Below are 18,836 nucleotides of genomic sequence, written 5' to 3' on the forward strand. Positions count from 1 at the left end.
AGGACAAAGTCCAGCCAGAGCTAAATCTTGGAAGATAATCAGTGCTTGCCAGGGACCAGGAAAGACAGAAAGACGGCTTAAGCAGTACAAGTGCACGACTGGGGGGCAATATGACAGAAGGTTAAAAGCCAAGGAGGGAGGTTCCAAATTGCAGAGGGTCTCCTTCATTCATCCTTAGCAGCATCCTCTAGACAGTGGAGAACTGGAAATGTTTTCAATGGAGTAGTGGTGGGGAGATGATATGAGTATTGTATCATATTTGGGTTTTTCCAAGATCACAGGGTAAGGTGTGAGATGGAGGGAGTGTCTCTCATAGCTCACATGAAGTAGGGAAATACAGTAGCCCAGGCAGGAGACATTGAGGACCCTGGCAAAGCCAGCAGCAGTGGGAAAGGACAGGAGGGGACATAACTGAAAAATATTAAGCAGATAAATTCCACAGGTCTTCGTGTCTAAATGGGTTTAGTGGGAAACAGCGTATGGGAGTAACAGCTCTCAGATTATTATGTAGTCCCTCAGTGCTCTTACTTAGTTTGCTTATTTATGAAATATGGATAATACCTGTCTTACACACTCACCTCGTGAAGTCATCATGAGGCGTGGTATGGTGTCACGCTGTGGGTGTGAATGCTCTTTGAGAACAGCGATGCCAGTTTAAAGTCCTCTGGAAAATCCAATACGAATGGGTGGCAAGGGAGAAGGAAGAGGCAGACAACAGATGTTTGGCAAAGCAATACATTTTCAGCGCAGGTAGAGAAAATGCATATTTGTGGTGGGAGAAATTAAGGACAGGAAGTAAGGCTGTCAGATGTAAGACTTAATAAAATCTATTTAAACTTCTTATTTTCTTGAAATAATTTTCATGTATAAATTACACTAATTCTAACTCTTCCATCCTGTGCTAGTTAGTTATCTTTAAAATACTGGGATAAACACTTCTTTTCACCAGCAGTGAGGAGTCACTATAATTATTACCTATTTTGATACATGAAATAACAATTATGTTATATAATTTATATGATATATCATGTTAGTAGCAATATTATATGTGCTATATTATTTATATCATATGATATATTATATAAATATCAAATATTTCTCTAACACTAATAAGTAAAAAACACGGCGATAGATTCCAGCGGGAAAAAAAAACAGGTAAGAGACAGTTCACGGCTTTACTTTCATAAGCAAGTCACATGAATACTTTTGAGTCTTACAACTTGAAACAACCAAAAATGTACACTTTGTAAATTTTTTTGCCTTTGGGTAGCATGAAATGTTCTTTGCTTAAGTAAGTACCTAGTTTGGAAGTGTTTTGGTTAAACCAAAGCTTCTTATAGAAAACTATTTTCTCTAATGGCTGGGTATTGCATTTTTTAAAAGTGACAGTACCTTTCTTGTCTGGTAGTTGAGTCCTCTTAATTTTCATTGGGAAAAAAAAATCCTGATTTTTGGAAATAGAAAGGGTTTAAACAAAGAGAATTTTCAAGTGCACTCATGACGTCCAAAGGGTCTGTGCCCATTTTGATCACTGGGGGTGATGTGGCAGGAAGTCTGAAGCTGACTTTTCTGGAAATTCCTGTACAGCACAGCTCAGTGAACATCCTGAGCTGTCCTCACACACATGCAATTCTGAACCGTGAGAGCAGAGTACAGAAGACAGAGGAAGTAGTTCAAGTGGGGGGAAACAAAGGAGAGACAGTTTTCCGGAGCGCTCTCTGGTGCTATTTTGGACTCTTGTGGCAACTTTTAACTCCGCTGCGATGCCCACGTATCTGGGTTTTTCAGCTCGCTGGCTTTTGATCTCCCCCTGCGCGTGTGGACGCACGCGCGCACGCGCACGCACACACACTCACACACACACCGTTACATAGAACAGAAAGAGTTCCAGGAAATGAAGGGTGTAAGAGGAAAGAAAGCACTTCAGTCCTCACAGATGACAGCCACTGGGGGCAGAGGCGGTTCGGATCTCCCGTGCTTCCAGTCCAAATGTCTCTTCCAACAGCTGAGGGCCAAAGCAGCCCAGCCTGTCTCCACGGACACAGGTGGGGGTGGAGGGGAGGGCCTCGAAACAAAAACACACATTTCTCTCTTCAAGCCAGTATCCAGTGGCTCTGGTTTGTTTTTTTAAACCTTTAAATGTTACTGTGCTATTAATAGGTAAACTATCCCCTTCTGGTTAAGTACGTGTGTTTCTGGCATGATACGTTCCCTCTCTTTCCCATTTAAAAGTTACTATCACGTATGGTACCAAGAGAAAGGAAGCTTAATTCAGGAGGCATTATTAACATAGAGACAGGTTCTGCCCGAGTACTGGACTAGTGACGACCTGCTTTGGGGATTTGTAGCTTTTCCCCTTTCTCTCCTAACATCTGGCCCTCTTCCTTCTCTTTCCTGGAAGACAAGCTATAAATCCAGACCCCCTCCCCTTCCTTTCTTCCAGTACCCATCGATCAGAGAACAGACCGTAATTCTCTCAGGAGTATCATTTTAAGAAAGCTCTGCCTCATTTCAGGGCAGGACGCCCTGTTGCTTTCTCATAAACTTGAGTCTCCTCTGCTCAGTGACACCCTCACCCCTTCACCCGGCAGTACCATGCCTCAGCCGCTTGATTTTTATGATTCTACCCACCTCTCAGGTTCCTACACTACAGACACTTTCTCTTTGGCACTCGTGGTATACATGTTAATTGTTCCTTTTGCTTTGTATTCTGTCATTTTTTATGACTTGGGCCTGAAACCCTTATCCTTCCAATTTTGTACTACCTTTTGGTCCTCTTTTCCTTTAAAATGAAATTCCTGGGGTGCCTGGGAGGCGTAGTCTGTTAAACGTCCGACTCTTGATCTTGGCTGAGGTCATGATCTCAAGGTTCTTGAGTTTGAGCCCCACACCAGGCTCTGAGCTGGCAACGCAGAGTCTGCTTGGGATTCTGTCTCGCATTCTCTCTGTCCCTCCCCCTCTTGGGCTCTCTCTCTCTCTCTCTCCTCTGGAAATAAATAAATAAACTTAAAAGAAATTTTTAAAATAAGGTTCCAAATTCTGTGAAGGAACCCTACTGAATTCTGACACCTCCAAAATGGAGGCATTAACACTTACATTTGGGTTTTAAGGGGGTTGATATGACAGTGAGTTTGGTTTTTTATGTGTGCTGTCTTCCTTTCAAATATAAACCTATTGAGACAGAGACAGTTCTTAAATATTTGTCCTTCCCTTCTTCCTTATCATGTTCAGGATATGGTAGTTTCAAAAACTAAGCACGTGGCTATTTATCTTTTTTTTTTTTAATTATTTAATTTAACTTATTTTTTAATTTACATCCAAGTTAGTTAGCATATAGTGCAACAGTGATTTCAGGAGTAGATTCCTTAGTGCTCCTTACCCATTTAGCCCATCCCCCCTCCCACAGCCCCTCCAGTAACCCTCTGTTTGTTCTCCATATTTAAGAGTCTCTTCTGTTTTTGTCCCTCTCCCTGTTTTTATATTATTTTTGCTTCCCTTCCCTTATATTCATCTGTTTTGTACCTTATATTCCTCATATGAGTGAAGTCATAGGATATTTGTCTTTCTCTAATTTCGCTTAGCATAATACCCCCTAGTACCATCCACGTAGCTGCACATGGCAAGGTTTCATTCTTTTTTATTTCCAAGTAATACTCCATTGTATAGATATACCACATCTTCTTTATCCATTCATCCGTTGATGGACATTTGGCCTCTTTCCCTATTTTGGCTATTGTTGATAGCGCTGCCATAAACATTGGGGTGCATGTGTCCCTTCGAAACAGCATCCCTGTATCCCTTGGATAAATACCTAGTAGTGCAATTGCTGGGTCGTAGGGTAGTTCTGTTTTTAATTTTTTGAGGAACCTCCATACTGTTTTCCAGAGTGGCTGCACCAGTTTGCCTTCCCACCAGCAGTGCAAAAGAGATCCTCTTTCTCCGCATCCTCACCAACATCTGTTGTTGCCTGAGTTGTTAATATTAGCCATTCTGACAGGTGTGAGGTGGTATCTCATGGTGGTTCTGATTTGTATTTCCCTGATGATGAGTGATGTGGAGCATTTTTTCAGGTGTCGGTTTACGATCTGGATGTCGTCTTTGGAGAAGTGTCTATTCATGTCTTCTGCCCATTTCTTCACTGGATTGTTTGTTTTTTGGGTGTTGAGTTTGATAAGTTCTTTATAGATTTTGGATACTAACCCTTTATCTGATAATCATTTGCCAATATCTTCTCCCATCCTGTTGGTTGCCTTTTAGTTTTGCTGATTGTTTCCTTCGCTGTGCAGAAGCTTTTTATTTTGATGAGGTCCCGATAGTTCATGTTTGCTTTTGTTTCCTTTGCCTCCAGAGACGTGTTGAGTAAGAAGTTGCTGTGGCCAAGATCAAAGAGATTTTTGCCTGCTTTCTCCTTGAGGATTTTTATGGCTTCCTGTCTTACATTTAGGTCTTTCATCCATTTTGAGTTTATTTTTGTGTATGGTGTAAGAAAGTGGTCCAGGTTCATTTTTCTGCGTGTCGCTGTCCAGTTTTCCCAGCACCACTTGCAGAAGATACTGTCTTTATTCCACTGGATATTCTTTCCTGCTTTGTCAAAGATTAGTTGGCCATACGTTTGTGGGTCCATTTCTGGTTCTGTATTCTGTTCCACTGATCTGAGTGTCTGTTTTTGTTCCACTACCATATTATTGTCTTGATGATTACAGCTTTGTGATAACAACTTGAAGTCTGGGATTAGGATGCCTCCTGTTTTGGTTTTCTTTTTCAGGATTTCTTTGGCTATTCGGGGTCTTTTCTGGTTCCATACAAATTTTGGGATTGTTTGTTCTAGCTCTGTGAAGAATGCTGGTGTTATTTTGATAGGTATTGCATTGAATATGTAGATTGCTTTGGGTAGTATTGACATGTTAACAATATTTGTTCGTCTTATCCAGGAACATGGAATCTTTTTCCATTTTTTTGTGTGTCTCCTTCAATTTCTTTCATAAGATTTCTATAGTTTTCAGTGTATAGATTTTTCACTTCTTCGGTTAGATTTATTCCTAGGTATTCTATGGGTTTTGGTGCATTTGTAAATGGGATCAATTCCTTGATTTCTCTTTCTGTTGCTTCATTGTTGGTGTATAGGAATGCAACCGATTTCCGTGCATTGATTTTATATCTGCCACTTTGGTGAATTCATAGATCAATTCTAGCAGTTTTTTGGTGGAATCTTTTGGGTTTTCCATATAGAGTATCATGTCATCTGCAAAGAGTGAAAGTTTGACCTCCTCCTGGCCGATTTGGATGCCTTTTATTTCTTTGTGTTGTCTGATTGCTGAGGCTAAGACTTCCAATACTATGTTGAATAACATTGGCGAGAGTGGACATCGCTGTCTTGTTCCTCACCTTAGGGAGAAGGTCTCAGTTTTTCTCCATTGCGGATAATATTAATGGTGGGTCTTTCGTATATGGCTTTTATGATCTCAAGGTATGCTCCGTCTATCCCTACTTTCTTGAGGGTTTTTAACAAGAAAGGATGCTGTATTTTGTCATATGCTTTCTCTGCATCTATTTAGAGGATCATGTGGTTCTTGTCCTTTATTTTATTGATGTGATGAATCACATTGATTGTTTTGTGGGTATTGAACCAGCTGTGGCTATTTACCTTGGATACAAGATCTCTTTTGGTTTAGAGGTGTTTAAAAATCATGGCCCTCTGGAAAGCTCATTGAAAGAACTTCTTAATTATCCTTAAATTCTAGCATTCCTGCTCTGGACAATAGGCACATTTATGAACTTGAACAGTTACACGTCCAGCTCATGTAAACAGCCTTGCTTTGATCATTCAGAATTGCCTTTAGTTGCATATAGCTATTTTGATTTATCACATGGCATATTCTTTTTCTCTCTTGCCTCCTGTAAATGTATTTCTAATGACCCAGCTGCTCTCCAAAATCTAAGTTTTAATTTATAGTTATTTCTAAAGTACCTGAGGTACTTTCTGATCTTAATATTTTTGATATTTTGAGTATTTCCCATAATAGCTAAAGATTTGTTAATACTGTACTTTCACTATTGTTTTTCTGGGTTTCATGCCCTATTTTTTTTTTTATTTATTTTTTTATTTGGGGGTGGGGAGCACAGAGAGAGAGAGAATCCTAAGGAGGCTCTGCACTGTCAGGGCTCGATCCCACAAACTGAGATCATGACCTGACCCAAAATCAAACGTCAGATGCTTAACCAACTGAGCCACCCATTGTACCCTATTCTTTTGTATTCTGTCTTTCTGTTTTGGTAAGTTTTTCATTCTGCTTTTAAAAGTTAGCTCTTTCCCCAAACACATCCTTCAGGCCAAAGCTTTAATAAATGTCCTCTAATATATCTTAGGTACGTGAAAGGGGCGTATTCTGATACTTAGCAATTGCTGGTGTTTAAGTTTAAAGTCCTTGGCCCTGAGAAAATTATATTTTGTTTAAAGGAGCTGTATGAAACATATTTTTAGAAATTTTGTTAGCAGGAAACAATGCAGCATACAAAATACTGTTTACATGCTGAGGGTGTAAATAATAAAAGCGAACTATCAACAGCATCAATCTACCTTTCCTGGAAATTGGAAAAGTCAATTGCTGCCTCCTTGATATATTCTCTTGTCATTTTCTTTTGTTGTTTTCCATTTGTGCTTGGCCTCAAAATACCACTACTGAGGGGTGCCTGGGTGGCTCAGTCAGGTAAGCGTACGACTTCATCTCAGGTCATGATCTCGTGGTTCGTGGGTTCGAACCCCTCATCGGGCTCTGTGCTGACCGCTCAAAGCCTGGAGCCTGCTTCAGATTCCGTGTCCCTTGCTCTCTGGCCCTCCCCCACTCACACTCTGTCTCTCTCTCTCTCTCTCTCTCAAAATAAATAAACATTAAAAAAAAATTTTTTTAAATGCCACTACTGAGAAGTTACTTATTTGATTATGATTCTGCTTGCAATCATGGTTTCTTCCAACTATGAAGACAGTCTGTTCGAGGTGCCATAGGGTTTAAATTATCACTCACCTAACTAATGATCATTTACATACAATGCTGGTTCAGTGAAAGGGAGAGTGAAAAGACCACCTTTTTCTCCCCTCTCCCATCTTCCCCATGGCCCTCTTCCAGTACAAGCTGTAAATCACACCTGGGAAGGAGATGACCGTGTAGGTTGAGAGAGAACGTAAGCCCAAGCCCTTTTTAAAATGCTGATTGTCGTCCTGTACTGCAAATATACTCAAATTTGTGCAGTCAGCAAGTATTAATCACACAGTTTCTTATATCCAGACATCGGAAGGGAACAGATGGAGGCCAGTGTCAGAAAGGTATGTGATTCGACATGCCCTGGACATGGAACCGGGCGGTGGGGAGGTTGTGGGGAAAGAGCACAGAGAATACTCCATTGCACGGACGGAGGGCAGAACATGATACAACCAAGGCCACAGGGAGAAGACCAACATGGCTGGAACGGAGAACTCTTTCTGAAAAGTGAAGGAAGATGGCACAACTCTGGCAGGTTTTGGCTCATATCCAGATTTCACAATCTGATGCCCAATAGAAAGCCGCTGTTGGTTCTGGAGCAGTGGCCTAACATAATGGAGGCCGTGTCTCAGGAGGATGAATTGGGCATTGATGTCCCAGGGGACTTGCAGAGGGAGACCCTGGAGATCACTGCTTTGTGTTCAGATGTCGAAGGGAAACGTGTGCAGCTGCAGCTCCCCAGAGCTAGTGACTTCATCCTGAAGCAGTGACAAAAGCCCTTTTGGGCTTTTTTTTTTTTTTTTTTTTTTACACATAAGCTAGTTTGAGTTGGGTTTCTGTCCCTTCAGAATCAGAATCGTGACAATTAAATGCTTTTTGGGATTGAGTTGCCTTAAGCTTTGAAAGAAGAGCGGGGATTGGGGCACACAGAATCAGAAGATAGAAAGGTAGCAGTGAGTCACGTGATTAGTCACCAGATAGGTACGTGTCCATTTTAATGCGAACAGAGGGGAGCTCTGTGGGACCCATTTAAAGAGGTGTGGGGGCGCCTGGGTGGCTCAGTTGGTTAAGCATCTGACTTTGGCTCAGGTCATGATCTCGCAGTCCATGAGTTGGAGTCCCCGCATTGGGCTCTGTGCTGACAGCTCAGAGCCTGGAGCCTGTTTCAGATTCTGTGTCTCCCTTTCTGTCTGACCCTCCCCCTTTCATGCTCTCTCTCTGTTTCAAAAATAAACGTTAGAAAAAAAAAATTTTTTTTAATTAAAAAAAAAAAAAGGTGTGTTGGAGGGATGCCTGGGTGGCTCAGTCGGTTAAGTGTCCCAACTTCGGCTCAGGTCATGATCTCCCAGTTTGTGAGTTCAAGTCCTGCATTAGGCTCTGTGCTGACAGCTCAGAGCCTGGAGCCTGCTTCAGATTCTGTGTCTCCCTCTCTCTCTGTACTACCCCCATTCACATGCTGTCTCTCTCTCTCCCAAAAATAAGTAAACATTAAAAAAAGAGAGAGACAGAGAGACAGAGAGGTGTGTTGGGGCCAGTTGGTGGCCTGGGGTAAGCCATTCTTCCTTGCCTGGTATAGCTGCTGAGTAGGAGCTAGCCTCTTGGCTATGGCAGTGTGCTTGGGACTCGGCAGAAGTAGTTTCCAGCCAGCAGAACCTTCCTTCTGCAGTCAGATAGCCTTTTTGCTCTTGTTCTCTTGGGCTCTGATGGTTTCTGAGATGCTTTGCTAATGATATGTTAGCCATCTATTGCTGACAATAGACATCTGTTACGTCGAACTGTCACATCTAAATCTATGTTTGCAAAACCCCACTCACCCAACTCCATTCCCTCCTGTGGTCCCTGTAGTTTTTGGTGGCAGTTTTATTTTCCCCATCCCCCAGAACGTTGGGGTTATCTTGGATGTTGCTCTCCATTGCTTGTTCTCTGCTCCCTTCTGGTATTATCTCTGGATTTGTTCTCCAGTGCAGTCTCTGCTTCTTGCCTTAAACTCGTCCTCCTCTCTGCCTCCAGCACCCCCCACCCCACCCCTGTGCCTGGCCACAGATGGAGTATAATCCTCCAGAAGTATGTAGCTCATCAGGTCCTCACGATCGAAGTGTGGGAAACGGTGAGCACTTAATATCCTGTCTGCTTACAAATTCCTTCTGCTTAACAAATGTTCACTTTATCCCTGCTGCACAACAAATGAAGTCCAAAGGCAGCCCGCTCTCATGGGACTCAAACTTGACCACAACATAATTGACTCTTCTTTCTGCTGCCTATACTCCAGAGAAAACCAAACTGCTAGATTTCCTTCTGCATGTGTGACTCTACCTTGTCTGCGTGTTTTTGCTTCTGCCTTTCCTTGTATTTCTGCTGCCCTTTTGGAATCTCTACAAGTCTAAATTATATGTACCCAGCTCAAACGTCCATCCTTCCTTCCCCCAATGACCGTTGCACAAATAGAGTGTCTCTTTGGATAGAAAAGTGGCAAAGGTGACCACATTGTGATACTGGAAGGTTTTGATTTTCTCCGTCCAACGGGATTGATTGATTTTTACTTACAGCACAAATAGAAATACAATTTACACTTCCGGTTTCTTGTACTGAAATGTATTTCTGACAGCTTTAATATGTGTCTGCTAAATGAGAAAAGACATATTGCTCCCATACACACACACAGTGCTCATGCTTATTTCCTCCACAAATCTTCCCTGGTTTTCCTCTTGACAATTGGAAGAGATTTCTGAATTCCCAAGGCACTATCTTTGTGGTAGACATCTCTTATAACCTATATTATGCTTTACTTAGGTGCTAAATTAAAATTCCCTGTAGAGGCTAAGTCCTGGAGAGGGCAGCATCTGGCAGTATATTTTACACTTAGTAGGAACTCAAACATTGGAGGATAGTGGGGCGCCCAGGTGGCTTAGTCGGTTAAGCATCTGACTCTTGATTTCGGCTCAGGTCATGATCTCATAGCTGGTGAGTTTGAGTCCTGGGTTGGGCTGTGCACTGACAGTGCAGAGCCTGCCTGGGATTCTCTCTCATTTTCTCTGTCTACCCCTCCCCCCCTCATGATCGCTCTCACTCTCTCTTTCTGCCTCCTCCCCTCCCTCCCTCTCTCTCAAAATAAATAAAACATTAAAAAATAAAAAAACACTTGAAAACAAGGACTTGGATAGCAGACCCACCTACTTTTATGATTTATGCTATATTTTACAACTTCTTTATAAGGATATTAACATGTTTTTAAATGTTCACAAAATAATACAGTGCATTAAAATTTATCAAGAACTCAATTCCTGCCTCTCCCATTCTCCATCTGCCTCCCTGATAGCTTCTTCTGACTATACCTGATTTACCTCTTGTGGTTACTTCATTATCTACAAAAATGTTTATATTTTTTATTACTAACTTTAAACCTTATCTCTTCACTTTCCTGTTTTGATGGAACATAAGTCTACTCAGACTAACTCTCTGCTTCCCTCTACCTACCCCCAATGTTAAGTAGGCATATCCCTCTAAGTCCTATTTTCTCTTTTATCCCTTTGTTTTTTTAATTTTTTTAATGTTTATTTATTTGAGAGGGAGAGAGAGCACGTGCAGTGGAGGGCCAGAGATAGGGAGACAAATAATCTGAAGCAGGCTCCAGCCTCTGAGCTGTCAGTCCAGAGCCCGACACAGGGCTTGAACCCACGAACAGTAAGATCATGACCTGAGCTGAAGGTGGATGCTTAATCGACCGAGCCACCCAGGTGCCCCTCTCTTTTATCTCTTTCAATAATAGGTCAACCTAAGTCTGATGAACAGCCAGTGCACCGGTTTTCTCATGAGAGTTTGGGAGTGTGCTTGAAGGGAGGTGAGTGAGGGTGTCAGGAGCACAGGAGAGGTGGACAAGGCAGGTCACCAGGTGCCTTGTAAGCTATTATGGACTTGGACTCAGAATTGAAGAGTCGGGGCTCCTAGGTGGCTCTGCTCTGTCAATTAAGTGTCAGACTCTTGATGTCAGCTCAGGTCATGATCTCACAATTCGTGAGTTTGAGCCCCATGTTGGGCTCTGCACTGACAATGTGGAACCCCATGGGGATGGTCTCCCCTGCCCCCTCTGCCCCTCCCCCGCTCACTAACTGTCTCTCAAAATAAATAAATAAACTTACTATGAAAAAAAAAAAGAGAATTAAAGAGTCAAGGAAGGTTTCCCTTGCCCCATAATGTTTCATGGGTACCATCTTCTCTCTCAGAAGATATGCATTAGAAGACTATGGGTTTGTGCTTGTTTGGTTGCCTGTCTTAAGTTTTCTTCTGTGCTCTCAAGTCTGTTTCCTAAGGATTTTACTTCGCTGTTGGTACCAGAAAGGTTGTCAACTAAAAGACTGAACATACTTAGGTGCAGGATACCCACTATGGAGTGTGGAGCCCCACAGTGCTGTTGGTTTATGTTGGTCTTTTCGTTAAGACTTCAGGCTTTCTTCAAGGGGCTGGCAGTCCTGTGTTGTCGTCTCCTATTTCAGAAAGAGGGACTAGAGAGCTGTTCTGGGATCTATGGAAGGACATGGGTAGTGGATTGGCGCCTAGCCTGGGGACTACTTGATTCCAAATGGGAGGATGAGAAGGATTCACTGTGGGGCTCCACACTCCCTCCTGGGTGCCCTGCACCTAAGTATGTTCAGTCTTTGAGTTGACAACCTTTCTGGTATCTCACCCCCATGGCTAAGTATCTGCCAGCTTGATGGTAGGTCTGATGATGGCAGCGGGGGTCCAGAGGAGGCATTTAAAGAACTCTTATTCAGGGGCTCCTGGGTGGCTCAGTCCAGTTGAGTGTCTGACTCTGGATTCTGGCTCAGGTCACGATCTCAGGGTCATGGGATTGAGCCCCATCTTGGGCTCCATGCTAAGCGTGGAGCCTGCTTAAGATTCTCTTTCACTATATGGCCCTTTGTAGCAACATGGATGGAACTGGAGAGTGTGATGCTAAGTGAAATAAGCCATACAGAGAAAGACAGATACCATATGTTTTCACTCTTATGTGGATCCTGAGAAACTTAACAGAAACCCATGGGGGAGGGGAAGGAAAAAAAAAAAAAAAGAGGTTAGAGTGGAAGAGAGCCACAGCATAAGAGACTCTTAAAAACTAAGAACAAACTGAGGGTTGATGGGGGGTGGGAGGGAGGGGAGGGTGGGTGATGGGTATTGAGGAGGGCACCTGTTGGGATGAGCACTGGGTGTTGTATGGAAACCAATTTGACAATAAATTTCATATATTGAAAAAAAAAAAAGATTCTCTTTCACTCTTTCTCTGCCCTTCTCCCCCATTCATGCTGTCTCAAAATAAAATAAAATAAAATAAAATAAAATAAAATAAAATAGCATAAAATAATAAAATCTCCTTGACACCTTTAATTTAATCTCATGTATTCATCCACTTCTTAGTCCTCCTCCTACAGCACCTCACGGGACTCTCATAGACCAGATCACTGTTTTCTTATCTTCCATTAACGCCCATGTTCTAAGTACAGCTTCGTTACGTTGCTGCACAAGTTAATATTGTACTTTACTTTCCACTTTATATATTACAGAAATTTGGGGACTTAACACTTCTGTTGATGGTTTCCCTCCATTATCAGCAGGAGTGTTACTTTTTTTAGTTATTTTAAAGGGCTCAGAAAGGAGAGACAAACATTTGTGCTCGATCTCTCCCTCTTGAACTAGAAAGCCTGTCAGGTTTCATTAAAGGTTTCACTGAAACCAAAGAATACTATGTTTTGGGCATTTTTTTCTATCTGCCAGGAAGCCCATCAGAAAAAAAAAAAAAAAGTTAATTTGTCAGAGATATTTTATTATTTGTCAGAGACACTTATTTATTTTGAAATTTTTAATGTTAATTATTTCTTTTTGACAGAGAGACAGACAGAGCACAAGACAGGGAGGGGCAGAGAGAGACAGAGAGGGAGACACAGAATCCAAAGCAGACTCCAGGCTCTGAGCTGTCAGCACAGAGCCCTATACAAGGCTCGAACTCACAAACCGTGAGATCATGTCCTGAGCCGAAGTCGGACGCTTAACCAACTGAGCCACCCAGATACCCCGTTACTTATTTTGACAGAGAGAGAGGGGGAGGGAGGGGGAGGGAGGGAGGGAGAGAGAGAGAGAGAGAGAGAGAGAGAGAGAGAGAGAGAGAATGAATATCAATCCCAAGCAGGCTTGCGCTGACAGCACAGAGCCCGATGTGGGGCTCACTCTCACAAACCATGAGATCACCACCTGATCTGAAATCAAGAGTCTGATGCCTAACCGACTGAGCCACCCAGGTGCCCCAAAATTTTATCTTAATGTTATGCCAACCCCTAATATCCACTGAACTTCTAATTGTTTAACATCATTTATTCAAAAAGTCAATTCTAGAATATTGCAAGCATTGGTTATGTAGTTGTGATAAGACTGTGTCTCCTAAATGTTTCAATCAATTACCCATTAGAAAAATTGGCAAAATGTACATGCAAACAGCTAATTCACAATACAGGAAATTTAAAAATACATGAGAACATACTCAAACTTACTCATAAGAAGAGAACAGTAAATCAAAACGATAATGGGATTTTTCTTTACCTCTCACATTTGCAAAGATCAAAAATTTAAAATGAGTCATTAAATTACTATTGTTACCCTGTGTACCAGGCACGCAGAAATTTTTTTTTTTTTTAGTTTCACACTTTACTAGTAAGAATGTATAAACACTGTTTTATATGGTGGGTGTGGCTTACAAAACCTCTACTGAGGGCAATTTGGCAACAACTATAAATGTTTTAAATTGTGTTTGTTTTGACACAGGTGATCCATTTCCAGGAAATTATCCTATGGATGTATTCACACACATAATAAACATACAAGGATATTTGTTGCAGTGTTATTTTTATTTGTCATTAGACTGAAATCCACCTAAATGCCCATCAATAAGGAACTGATTAAATTATAATTCATCCTTTACAGTGGAACTCATGCAATCATTAAAAAGAATGAGGAAGCCCTGTATATTCTGATAGGGAAAGAGCGCCAATATAAACAGAAAAAAGAAAAGAAAAGAAAAGGAAACTATATGATAAAATGGTATCATTTGTGCTTTAAAAATACACACTCAGATGTGCCCAGCCTCTTCCTGGAAAGACACACAGTTGCCAGGAACAGTAGTGGGTGCCTCTTTGGAGAAAAACAGGGCCATAGTGAAATAGGGATAGAAAGGAGATTTGGTTTTTGATTTGTAACTTTTTTTTTTTTTTTAAGTTTATTTTTGAGAGAGCACGAGTAGGGAAGGGGCAGAGAGAGAGGAGGAAACAGGATCCAAAGCAGATTCCATGCTGGCACCAGTAAGCCCAGCGTGGGGCTTGAGCTCAAGAACAGTGACATCGTTGAGGTTTGTTGAGTTCAAGCCCCACGTCAGGCTCTGTGCTGACAGCTCAGAGCCTGGAGCCTGCTTCAGATTCTGTGTCCCCTCTGTCTCTACCCCACCCCTGCTTGTGCTCTCTCTGTGTATTTCAAAAATTAATAAACATAAAAAAAAACAAAGTAAATAAAAAAGAACAGTGAGATCATGACCTGAATTGAAGTCAGAAGCTCAACCAACTAAGCCACCCAGGCGCCCCATTTTTGTAACTTTTTTTTTCATTGAAGTCTAGTTGATACACAATGTGACAGAGTTGCAGGTGTACAACATAGTGATTCCACAGGTCTATACCTTATGCTGTGATCACCATGAGTGCAGTTACCATACAGTATTAAATACCATCCAACTGTATTCCCTGTGCTCTACCCTTCATCCCCGACTTACTCATTCCATAACAGGAAGCCGAATGTCCCCTTCACCCGTTTTCCCCATCCTCCTACTCCTACCCCTGTGGCAGCTGTCACTTTGTTCTCTGTATGTATGAGTCTCTTTCTGCTTTTAGATTGTATTTATTCATTTTTTTTTTAGACTCCCACTATAAATGAAATCGTAAGATACTTGTCTTTGCCAGTCTGACTTCTTTCACTTAGCACAATACCCTCTGGGTCTATCCATGTCGTGACAAATAGCAAGGTCTCATTCTTTTTAATGGCTGTGTGATATTCCAATGTGTATCTATACTGGATCTTCTTTATTCATCGATAGATGCTTGGCTTGGCTTCCACAGCTTGGCTTTGTAAATAATGCTGCAGTAAACATAGGGGTGCATATATTTTCTCAAATCAGTATTTTTGTTTTCTTTGGGCAAATACCCAGAAGTGGGATTGTTGGGTTGTATGGTATTTCTATTTTTAATTTTTTGAGGAACTTCCATATTGTTTTCCACACTGGCTGCCCCAAGTGACATTCCCACCAACAGTGCACAAGGGTTCCATTTTCTTCGCACCCTCACCAGCCCTTGTTAGTTCTTGTCTTTTTTAAGTCTGGCCATTCTGACGGGTGTGAGGTGATATCTCACCGTGGTTTTGATTTTCGTTTCCCTGATGACTGGCGAAGATTAGACACATCTTTCCATGTGTCTTTTGGCCTTATGGATAGCTTCTTTGGAAAAATGTCTATTCGGGTCCTCTGCCCATTTTCTTAGTGAGATTATTTATTTTTTGGTGTTGAGTTGTATAAGTTTTTTATGTATTTTGAATACTAACCGCTTACCAGATAAATCATTTGCAAATAGCTTCTTGCATTCAGTAGGTTGACTTTTTATTTTGTTCATGGTTCCCTTCACTGTATAAAGGCTTTTTATTTTGGTGTAGTCCCAATAGTTTATTTTTGCTTTTGTTTCCTTTGCCCAAGAAGACATATCTAGAAGAATGTTGCTAAGGTTAATGTCAAAGAGATTACTCACTCTGTTTTCTTCTAGGAGTGTTATGGTTTCAGGTCTCACACATAAGTCTTTAATCCATTTTGAGTTTATTTTTGTGTATGGTATAAGAAAGTGGTCCAGTTTCATTATTTTACATGTAGCTGTCCATTGTTCCCAGCACCATTTATTGAAGAGACTATCTTTTCCCTATTGTGCATTTTTGTTTCTTTTGTCATAGATTAATTGACCATATAAGTGTGGGTGTATTTCTGGGCTCTCTATTCTGTCCCATTGATCTATGTGTCTGTTTTTGTGCCGGTACCATACCGTTTTGATTACTATAGCTTTGTGTAGTATATCCTGAAATCTGGGATAGTGATGTCTCCAGGTTTGCTCTTCTTTGTCAAGATTGCTTTGGATATTTGGGGTCTTTTGTGGCTCCAAACAAATTTTAGGATTATTTGTTCTAGTTCTGTGAAAAATGCTATTGGTATTTTGATAGGGATTGCACTGACTGGGTAGATGGCTTTCGATAGGATGGACGTTTTAACCATATTCTTTGAATCCATGAACATGGGCTGTCTTTTCACTTGTGTCCTCTTTTTCTTTCGTCAATGTTTTACAGTTTTCAGAGCTCCATTTGTAACTTTTGAATTATGCCTTCTGCTTCTAATACTCAGAAATGAATATGTAGATAGATAAATAAAATGTAAAGCTAGACCAAGACAGACTGTATCTGAATTACAAACGAAACTCTTTTTCCTGACGTACAAAAATCTAGTTTGGGAGATTTGGCATTTACTTTGTAATTGGAGACGCTGAGGGGTCTTAGAGGGGTCCTGGTCTCCATCACCAACTCCTGCACCTTTGCACCCCATTCTGTTCCCTTATGGTTCCTGTGAAGTCTCAGTTTGTACTGTGGCTGCTGCCCACCCACCCCCAGAGCCCTCCTCTGTCCTTATAGCCCATCTTTTGCTTCTCACAAATTGCCACCCTTGCCTGCCAGCCAGTCTTGAAGCCACTAAGCAAGCAGCACACCCAAATCAAGGGTTTGGTGCCCCAGGCCTTGGCTTGCCCAGGTGCACATGAGTGTTCAGTACAGCATTTCAGCACAACACTGTACTGTGACAGACCTGGCCTTCATCACAACAGTCCCATTTCCAGGATTTTATCTCATGGAGACTGTCTGGGGAAACATATCCTATCTTCAGGTCACTTCCAAACTTTGTTGGTCAGGACTGTGGTTTCAGGATATGATGATCAGGGATTTTTTTGTTTAAGTGACAATGGATATAAACCTACCCTCACCCACACTACCATAAGGGAGTTTATGACATTTTTTATGCCTTCGCTTAGACCGATTTAACTTGAAGGTAGGTTCAAACACAGGAATTCACCACTGGAATTGGAAAGAAACACAGCTACCTGGACTGAACCACAGGGAGTTACCAGTTCTCATTTACCTGGAGACACAGCCCATTCACTCACATGAGATGCAACTGAATCCTCATTCTGCCCAGTAGCTCCTTGGACAGCTTGTAACTTTTGAATTATGCCTTCTGCTTGGGACTTGCTTGGGATGATGGCTAAATTCAACTCATTCCCAGCATGAGGGACAAAAGGCCTGGGAGATGAATGTGACAGGAGAAAGGAGAGTGGAGTTTACCTTAAACTCAAAGAGACTCTTTCCAGGACGAATGGGACTTGGCTTCGTGTAAGAATTCTGATTCTGAAAAATGGTGAAAGGTTGATCATCTTATCATCAGATTAATGAGGTCTGGGAATTGACACATAATGTACTGTTGATAGGGATTGTCCAACCCGTGTTTTTATTTGTAGATTGCGTAACAGCGCGGGGCAGTGTCTCTTACTGAAAATAGCACTTCCTAGCCGGTGATGAGAACGCATTCTCCTAAACAGTACTATCCGGCTTGGTTAGCATGAGCATGACTCTGTCTCACTGCTCTGGAATCCCTACTGAAAGCTTTCAGGGCCTATAAGTGGCCCTTCAGTTGGGTTGGAGATGGGAGAAGAAATAACTTGCCGAGGCCGAGTACAGATTGATCCTCTGTCCCCAGCATCTGCTGCTGCTTCTAAGCATCCTTAAAACCACCAGCCACTTGTTTGTTCAGCTGCCCAGCCCTGAGCATCCTGCCCTGCCATCGGGAACCCTTCTGATAAGCATTTGTTGAAAGAGGAAGGTTGGGGCGCCTGGGTGGCGCAGTCCGACTTCAGCCAGGTCGCGATCTCGCGGTCCGTGAGTTCGAGCCCCGCGTCGGGCTCTGGGCTGATGGCTCAGAGCCTGGAGCCTGTTTCCAATTCTGTGTCTCCCTCTCTCTCTGCCCCTCCCCCGTTCGTGCTCTGTCTCTCTCTGTCCCAAAAATAAATAAACGTTGAAAAAAAAAATTAAAAAAAAAAAAAAAAAAAAAAGAAAGAGGAAGGTTGGAACATGCCACTCCTGGGGCGTCCACTAGGGCCACCTCCAATGATCGCTGAGAAGTTCCAGCAAGTACGTCTTGCAAGTACCCAACACCAGCAATTATTTGGCGGAAAACAGCCTTTGCCATCACTGCAGTTAAGGGTGTGGGGCAAAGATCGGCTCATGGGGTGTTGGGGAGAGCAGACCTCACCCTCACCAGTAGGGCAGGAGAGCTCACTGAGGACGACATGGACCGTGTGTGTACCATGATGCGGAATCCATGCCAGTAGAAGCTCCCAGACTGGTTCTGCAAAAGACGAAAGGACGTCAAGGCTGGAAAAAATACAACCAGGTCCTGGCCAATGGTACAAACACCAAACTACGCGAAGGCCTGGAGAGACTGGCGAAGATTCAGGCCCAAAGAAGGTGGCATCCCTTCTGGGGACTTCGTGTCCGAGGCCAGCACTCAAAGACCACAGGCTGCTGTGGCCATACTGTGGGTGGGTCCAAGGAATCTTTAGGCCTTGTCTGTGAATAAATAGTTTATACATGGAAGGAAGGAAGGAAGGAAGGAAGGAAGGAAGGAAGGAAGGAAGGAAGGAGAAAGAAAAAAAGAAAAGAGGAAGGAAGGAACAAGGAAGGAAGGAAAAAGAAGGAAGG

The 18,836-nt window shown here is 42.2% G+C and overlaps 1 protein-coding gene and 1 long non-coding RNA gene across 4 annotated transcripts in view; both read left to right on the plus strand.

Moving 5' to 3' along the window:
• The window catches only part of GRAMD2B (GRAM domain containing 2B), a 134,318-nt gene that overhangs the window by 83,634 nt on the left and 31,848 nt on the right, over nt 1-18,836 (plus strand). The window lies entirely within an intron of this gene.
• LOC123602933 lies at nt 16,309-18,687 on the plus strand. The gene is made up of 2 exons (XR_006714637.1): nt 16,309-17,958; nt 18,199-18,687. It is a non-coding gene; the product is annotated as an uncharacterized LOC123602933 (long non-coding RNA).

The sequence above is a fragment of the Leopardus geoffroyi genome, chromosome A1, assembly GCF_018350155.1.
Source record: "Leopardus geoffroyi isolate Oge1 chromosome A1, O.geoffroyi_Oge1_pat1.0, whole genome shotgun sequence".
Classification (NCBI taxonomy): Eukaryota; Metazoa; Chordata; class Mammalia; order Carnivora; family Felidae; genus Leopardus; species Leopardus geoffroyi.